General features: G+C 45.5%; 1 protein-coding gene across 1 annotated transcript in view; it reads right to left on the bottom strand.

Moving 5' to 3' along the window:
* Pik3ap1 (phosphoinositide-3-kinase adaptor protein 1) overlaps positions 1–7283 on the bottom strand; it is a 113303-nt gene that overhangs the window by 82645 nt on the left and 23375 nt on the right. The window lies entirely within an intron of this gene.

Genomic DNA, 7283 nt, shown 5'->3' with positions numbered 1-7283 from the left:
CATATAAGTGACCAGAGAGAAAATGCCAGTGCACTCAAAGAGCCATGAACCTGGGTCAACAATCTTAAGGACTCTGAGAACAGCTGGCAGAATCCAAGACAAAACAGCTGCCTTCTAAATAACCGTGAGAGGTGAGAACCATCCCCAGACATTCATATTGGGGGAAACACACCAAGACCCATAAAAAGGGGAGAAACTGATTATGGCCATGTGACTGAAAATACCACTTATGCCAATTAAGATGCCAATCCAAGGATGAGGTGAAAATCCTTTTGTATGGGCTACAGCATCTCAGCGATGCACACGCTGCAGCCTACGCTGGAGATTTCACCCCCGCTCTTTGCTTTTCTCTCGCCAGGTCTGTAGGAAGATCACAACCTTCTGTCATAGCCCTCCTGGCAGTGATGCGGATGTGTGGCTTTTGTGGTCAAAAGAAGCAAAGAATGTCATATGGAGCATCTTAGAGCTGAAGACTTACTGCTTTTGAAAAAACATAAGTAAATATATCCACAAAAGCCACAAAAGCCAGCTTGCAAGTTACTTACACCTTGATTTTTCTCAGAGTTTCTTAGATGACCAGGGTCAGATGCCTGACCAGCCCCATGTGCTCTCTGGTTGGCCATCCTGGTGGTCATCCAATTAGAGGAGCACAAACCAGTCACAGGTTGTCAACTGAACGAAGAGAAGGCACTCATCCCTCCCTCCCCGCTATCCCCAGTTCTGAGGTCTTGCGGTCAGCCCACCCAGGTAGAAAGGGCGGTGACCATCACATCAGTTCCTAGGGCCTGATGCCAAGTTGCTCTGCCACCTCTATAGCTGGGCTGGCAGCAAATGAGGGTCTTCTGTATTGAAAGTGGCAGCACCTCCTTTGATCCCCATCACAGGCAGAACTGTCACATCTAGTACACACAACACGGGGCAGCGTGTGAGATGTGTGCCCAGTGCTGAGCCAGCTGCTAGGGCACAAATGTGTCCAAATGCTAGCTTAGTTCTAAGGAGCCTTTTAAAAAAGTGTTTGTTTACTTACTTACTTTTATGTATGTGTGTGTGTGTTGTGTGCACGTGTGTGCATCACATGTGTACAGAAGCCTGCAAAAGTCAGAGGACATTGGATTCCCTAGAACTAGAGTTACAGGCGTTGTGAGCAGTCACATGTGGGTGCTGGGAACTGAACCCAGGTCCTCTGCGAGAGCAGTTAGCACTCTTAAATGCGGAGCCATCTGTCCAACCAGCTCTGAGGATCCTTGATGGCAGCCCCTGTGCTTGCTCTGGAGTCTGCAATCCCTCTGCAGCACTGAACTGCATTCGTCTTCACTGGATTCTCTGCGTGGGTGTTTAATAAATACATATTATCGGAGGGCGGCAGGATCACAGGAACACACCCAAAGCTGCTTCTGTGTCTTTATTAGTACTGTGAGTGTTCCCAGGGCATTTCTTTTTTTCAGCCAGTCAGGGTGTCGACTGTCGGTGTAAATGTGTGACAGATAATGACTGTAACCCTGAGGAGAGAGTAATTTAATCATTCTGTTCTAAAGCAGCTTTGACTGAAAGTAACTGTGCTCTAACCAGTCTGTATTTCCTAAGAGCTCCAAGTGCTCACACTGGGCAAGGCACCACAGAGAATCCGTGAATGACACACAGGCCCTGCTCCTCCAGAGTGGACAGTCCAGCTGGAGACTCAAATCAGAATTCAGTGTGAGCAGGTATTCCCTGAGGCTACCCACTAACGAGTTTGACAGGAGTCCAGAAAAACGGAAAGCCACAGGTAGGAGAATCTGGAGTGGAGCTCGGGAGGTGGCGCAGCCAGTGGAGTGCTTGCCTAGCATGAGCAAGACTCTGGCTTTGATCCCCAAAGCCACAATATCAGCAATAGCAGTAACTTTAAAAAACAATCAGAAGGTTTTAGGATATATTGTAAAGAGCAGAATAATAAAAAAAAAAAAGATACAAATTCCTCAAGTCCTTTTTTTTTCAGATTCATATTGTGTGTGTGTGTGTGTGTGTGTGTGTGTGTGTGTGTGTGTGTGTGCCACATGTGTTCTAGGTACTGAATTCAAGTCCTATAAAAGAGGAAGTGCTCAAGTGCTGAGCCATCTCTCCAGCCTCTTAGCAACATGGTACCACTTTTCAGTGTCTGTAACAGAATCCAGTTTTCATACTATTCATCTGGCCACCCTTAGCACAGCTTGGCTGCCTGACCAGAGCCAATTGGATGGCCTCACACCCATCTCTTAAGTATCAGAGCTAGTTTTTCAGAGTCCAGCAGACCTGGTATAGGGTAAGCTTGCTGCCTCCTCCATTCAACATCTGGAATACAAACCAAAAATTAACACAGTCCGTAAACATGAATCCCAGATGGGCCACCCTGGCCTGTAAAGTGTTAAGGTGGGTATGTCAAGGCCGTGCAGTGGCAAGCCAATGTCCTGAATGTGTCTCCTTCCTTTTGGAAGCTGATCTTGTCATCTCTATCACAGAACTCTAAAATTCTTTTGTCAAGGAAGAGTTGGAGCATCCTTTGATTCTGCATCCCTGGCACAGAGGGTGATCCATGATAGATTTTGGTAAACAGAAAATTAAGAGACAAATCCAACCATCCAGGTTCATTTGCCAAGAAGTAGTCCCCAACTGGCAAAGAAGTCTGCTCCACCACGGCTTCAGGTTGTGGTATCATTCATTGCACAAGGTCAGAGCTTCTGAGGCTGAATGTCCTCTGGCCCAGAAATTGGCTCCTTGGCATAGCATCCCTCTCAGTCACGACCGTGACCATCCTGCTTGCTCTTGCTCTGTCCTCAATGAATCTTTTTTTAATTGGATCTAGTACTCACATCTCTTGCTTTGCAATGCATGGCCATCTGGTCAGGCTAATGGCTGCCATGCCTTTGTGAAACGCAGACCCACTCACTGTCCTTACACTCTTAGCCATCCTTTCTTAATTTTTTAAAAATTTGCACTACATTTATTTACTTACGTAAAGTGTGTGTGTGTGTGTGTGTGTGTGTGTGTGTGTGTGTAACTCACAAGAGTAAATGCTCTCCTTCTCCATGTGGGTCCCCAGGACAGAACTCAGGTTGTCAGGCTTGGCGGCTGATGCCTTTACCCGCTGAACCATCTCTCCAGCCCCATCTTCCTTTCTAAGCTGCACCTTGAATATACCCATCATCCCTTGCTTCATCCTATCTCTGCTTTATGCTAAAACACGGGCCTGGAGAGCATGGTCTTGGTAGACAATGGTTGGGAGGCTAGTGAGAGATAATTTATCCACTGAGCTGTTTGGAACAGGCATGATGACGTGAAGGCAGGAGTGGATCAGGGAAAGGGGTTTGCTGGAAGGAGCCTTGTAGGATCAAGTACGTTCTTTTCTCTTGGTTTATATGCCAGGAAGACATTGCTAGTTGAGGGACACACAGCCCCCCACCTGTCCCCTAAACACTTCATGGCATTTCACTGTGCATTGTACAGACGACCCTGCATGTCAGGGGCTTTTGCTCCCTGTGACTGGCCTCTTTCCTACCCACACTGGCGATGAGACCTCCCGTAAACACACCTTCATGGTACATCAACACTGATCAGAGAGGGGGTTGCTGATAAGAATCAAAGGGCTAGAAGAAGATGTCAGAGGAACCCAGCATCTGATGCTATCGCAATAAAGCGTTCATGCCCCCATGGAAAATACTGTACTATCTCACCAGAAAATCTGATGTGGATTCCGTTTATTTCTAAATGAATTTTTAATAGACAAAAATTTCTTCTTGTGATCATACACAATATGATGTTCAGAAATACTTATGCATTGTGGAAGGGATACATCAAGTGAATAGCAGATGTGCCACCCTAACCACCTCTCTTTTAAGTAGGATATGCAGCCATTTAGTTCTCTGCTTGCAGTTAATCTTGAATGAAAGGCTCAAGAACATGGGCCAGCCCGTTAGCTGACAGTTTCTCCAAATGCCATCTTGGTGTAAACCCAATGCTTTAGTATGGTACCTTTAAAAAAATTAAAAACAAACAAAAAACTCCACAAATGTTCTTCCTTTACTCTCACAGAATTGTCCTCAGCTCCCCCTGTCTGTAACCCCTAACCTGCCCTAAGAGCCCAACAGCTCAGTGTCTGCTCCTGCACTAGCTCCTGCTGATGCTTGGGGAATTCCATCTTCTTGAGCTCTTTCTATGAGGACAGCAAAGTGTGGTTGGTAGGACTGAGTGCAAGGTGGAGGGCTTGGCTTCTGCCCAGCTGACTGTCCTCAGGCAAGACACTTGACAGGGCTGAGCCTCACCTAGAGTGCAGCCCAATTCTGTGGCAAACAATAGCAGTTCTTTCCTGTATTCAGGATCGCCCAGAACGGAGACATTGCTTAAAAAGAATAGCAGTCCTGTCTGGGGAAACTCCAAGCTCCTCACATTTACCAAATGCTCTGAATGGAGGCTGCTGAGTTTTTAGAAACCTCACACCCCAGGCTACCAAAATGGCCAAGCAGTGTACTCTAATATCCTGGCCACAGATAGTAGCCCACAAACCCTGACTCAAGTAGTCCATAAACCCTGAACCAAGTTTCCTTTTCTTTTTCTTCCTCTTTTTGTTTAAAGGAAGGAAGGAACAAGAAAGAAAGAAAGAAAGAAAGAAAGAAAGAAAGAAAGAAAGAAAGAAAGAAAGAAGGGAGGGAGGGAGGAAGGAAGGAAGAAGGGAGGGAAGAAGGAAGGAAGGAAGAAGGGAGGGAGGAAGGAAGGAAGGAAGGAAGGAAGGAAGGAAGAAGGGAGGGAAGAAGGAAGGAAGGAAGAAGGGAGGGAGGGAGGGAGGGAAGGAGAGACTTTTGTTAGGTTGACAAGGCTGGTATGGAACTTGCTATATAGCACAGACTATTCTGAAACTCTCAATTCTCCTCTCTGAGCTCCAACATGCTGGGATACAGCATGTAACACCACACCCAGTTTCTTTCAAGTTTTGAACCAGGAAGAGTGAGGACTGGGGCTAAAGAAGGAAGGCAGGGAGCCAAGGCGCATCCAGACCCTAATTCTTCTTCTCAAGGACCCTACACCAGAGAGAATGATGAGAGCATTGCCACGGGACAAGAGGCAGAGTAACAGAGTAACACGGTGCTCAAGTCCTTAGTTACAGATTTTCCAGGACCAGTGGCACCCCATCGTTTCTTTAGTTTTGTTAATTTTTCTTCCAACCAAGTTAAGATTTTCTCCTTACAAGCCATGAGGCAGGGAGTAAGTAAGCAGGCCCCGCAGGGGGATAGCCCTTGGCATGGACACCATTCCCCATTTCCCTCCATCTAACTCCTCACTCCTCTCCTCCCGGGAATGGCCACTCTAGATGGATGACAGCAGTAGTCTGTATGTAATATTGGAAAGGCTGTCACTTTTTAGCATCTGGCCACTGTTCTGAAGGGTGACTGGAGACTTCATCTTCATGCAGTACAACACCTTGCCAAGGAACACTGAGCTTGTGGTCACCTCAGACCTGCAGATCTTTTTCATGTAGACCATGGAAGCCAGCCTTTCCCTTTGTCGTGGTACAATGGGTTTGTTCAGGAGTTTTCAGTGGAATGTCAGAGGGAGTCTGGGACCTCAACTGTTGGACTAGGGACGCTGTTTCAACCTGTGGAGACTGTTTCTACTCGGAACTCCATCACCAGTGGTAGAATTTCCCAACTGGTCTCTCGAGTGGAATGGATTGCCGTGTGCTAGGATGTTCAGTCCCTCCGTTCTTCGCTCAATAGAATGAAGCTTGGGAATCTCAGCCACACAAGTGGCTTCTAACACTAGCAACCTTGCCATTTCCCAAGTATCTCTATTTCAATGCCCTGTAGTCAGCATGGTATTAGGAAGCCACCTTTCGACAACATAAAATGATTTACTAGCAAAATCAACTCATTTTCAAAATTGACCCCTACTCAAAAATCTCTCATTGGTTAATCTTTTTTTTTCTTTATTTATCATTCATTTCTTTATTTGGGGAGTGGTGTGTGGTACACATACTGAGGCAAGCACACAGAGGTCAGAGGACAACCTACAGGAGTCAGTTCTCTCCTTCTACCTTGAGGATTCCAGGGAAGAAACACAGGATGTCAGTCTTGATGGCAAGCATCTTCACGCACTGAACAACCCCAGCAGCCCTGCTTGGTCAGTTCTGATGCTTATATTCACGCATGTAATAATTTTAATGTTTGGTCTCTGTCAGACTTCAGATTTTTTTCCACAATAAAATATAAATGCAATGCAACTTGATTTTAGGAGAAATTTCAGATGGTGCAAAAGATGCAGAGTTGTATACAGTTGATGGAAGTGATGTTTGGAAACTGCTAGATCTAACCAGGTCTGGTGGTGCCTGCCTATCATCCCAGCCCTAAGCAGATGGAGGCAAGAGGACCAAGAGTTCAAAGTTATTCTTTCCTACATAATGAGTTCAAGGCCAGTATGGACTAAATGGAAACCTTGTTTCAAACACACACACACACACACACACACACACACACACACACACACACACACACACAGAGAAAGAGAGAGAGAGAGAGAGAGAGAGAGAGAGAGAGAGAGAGAGAGAGAGAGAGAGAGAAGTGACAATAAACCCTGATAGATCCACAATAAAGTACTGTCATTGGAGACTGTATCTTCTGAACAACCTAAAACTAAAAGGAACACATTCTAATCATGAAAAGTTGACAGGAACCGAACACAGTAGCACATGCCTTTGATCCCAGCTTTTAGCAGGCTGAGTCAGGAGGGTTAAGAGTTCAGGACCAGACTGGACTATAAAGCAAGACTGTCTCAAAACAAACAAATGACAAGAATACACACATTGATAGAGACAAGGCCTTGAAAAAAGCTGTGGATGTTGACTATGCTGTGAATTCTATTTCAGCAGTTATTCTAAAAAGTAAATTTGATCTAAAGAAAACCATATTTCTCTAGCACAAAACTGTGTCAGAAAAATTCAGAAGGATGTATCCAAGCCCCGCTGCATGAGACACAGCAAACAGCTGGTTCAGTTTTGGTGTGGCTTTACACAATTAAGACCAGGTTAGTCTTGACTCTTTGGTTTACTTTAAAAAAAATGAAAGTCTCAATCAAGTTCTTTTTCTGTGTGTGTGTGTGTGTGTGTGTGTGTGTGTGTGTGTGTGTGTGTGCTCATGTGTCATATATGTGTAGGGGCCAGAGAACAACCTTCAGTGTCTGCCCTCTCCTTCCACCAGCAAGTACCTTTACCTCCAAGTCATCTCACCAACACCAGCTCGAATCAAATCAAACATTTCTCAAATTTACCTTTTTTGTTTGTT

Source organism: Peromyscus eremicus, chromosome 1 (genome assembly GCF_949786415.1).
Source record: "Peromyscus eremicus chromosome 1, PerEre_H2_v1, whole genome shotgun sequence".
NCBI classification, from domain to species: domain Eukaryota; kingdom Metazoa; phylum Chordata; class Mammalia; order Rodentia; family Cricetidae; genus Peromyscus; species Peromyscus eremicus.
The sequence above is the reverse complement of the archived record's forward strand: the minus strand, read 5'-3'. Positions and strand labels throughout refer to the sequence as shown.